The following is a 1,230-nucleotide window of genomic DNA, read 5'->3' as shown; positions in this document are numbered from 1 at the left end:
GAGCCGCGGCTGCCGAGTCCTGTTTATTTTCGCCGTTTGATGAAACGCTTTCCTAAATAGTCGCTGGCTAATCCGCTCAGCCGCGCCGCACCCGCGACCAAGGGCCCCTGTCTGCAGGGCTCGGTGATTATCTGTTGCTTCTTGTTTGTATCCCTTTAAATCTCTTCCAAATCTTTCAGTTCAGCATTAACAAAAGCGATGCTCTCTGCTAGACAGTGATGAAACCCCCAAAGTCAATTCTTAAATCAGAACCGTGCTTAGTTAAGTAGAAATTGATCTGAACTGTGTTCATTCACAAAAAAAAATCTGGTGCCTAAACGCACGATTTTACTATCATCTCAATTCATTGCTCGTTCACAGTCACTCCTAAGGGACAGCTGGAGATGTCTTAAACAGTCTCAGGGAGTGCTACACAGCAGAAAGGAGTGGATGGGGCTGGAAAGCTGTGGACTTGGGTGGTGGTGGGAGAACTTGGGCTCGGCTGATTCATAGAAGAAGTGGAAACAGCCTTGAGTGTAGAAGCACACATTTTGGATTGTTGGCTTTTTTCTTAACGCTGTCTTAGACAATAAGCTTTTATCCATGTTGCCTGAAAGGTTTTCAAGGCAGAGTCCTCTTTGGAAGTCAGAAAACTGCAATCTAAAGGAAATCCTTTATGTAAACACTGAACTTGATCTGGTAAAAAGCAGGTTCATTGTAAGCTTCTGTTGCCTAGTTGTGTTTATATCAAGAGGCAGGTGATGACGTCAAATACGTTTGTTTGTATGTGAGCTGTTCTTCAATGATTAATACAAGTGCTTGCTGTTGTGGCGTTACACAATTGAAACTGTTCCAACATGAAGCAATAACTTGGATAACGTTTGTCTTAACCTATGTATATTTCAGTCTTGGGGTATTTAGTGTGGTGCTCATGAGAATTTGTAAATAAAAGCAGAAAAAGTGAGGTGATGCTAGTAGAACTGGGTTGTGCTTCTGTAAGGGACTTGCATCAGACTTCTGACAGGAGTTAGATGGAAAAGAGAAAGCAGTTTTTGTCTGTTTTGACAATATAGACTTTCAATTTGATAACTGAAACAAATCCATAACAAATAAGCTGCTCATAATTGGCAGCGTCACTGTAAGCTGGCTTCTGTTTCATTGCCAGGTATTGATATGAAGACTTTTTTTGGGGGGGTGAGGGGGGAACATCTGCATGAATATCATGCCACAGTGGCTTCTGAGTTAGTGATG

The sequence above is a fragment of the Meleagris gallopavo genome, chromosome 11, assembly GCF_000146605.3.
Source record: "Meleagris gallopavo isolate NT-WF06-2002-E0010 breed Aviagen turkey brand Nicholas breeding stock chromosome 11, Turkey_5.1, whole genome shotgun sequence".
Classification (NCBI taxonomy): domain Eukaryota; kingdom Metazoa; phylum Chordata; class Aves; order Galliformes; family Phasianidae; genus Meleagris; species Meleagris gallopavo.
The sequence above is the reverse complement of the archived record's forward strand: the minus strand, read 5'-3'. Positions refer to the sequence as shown.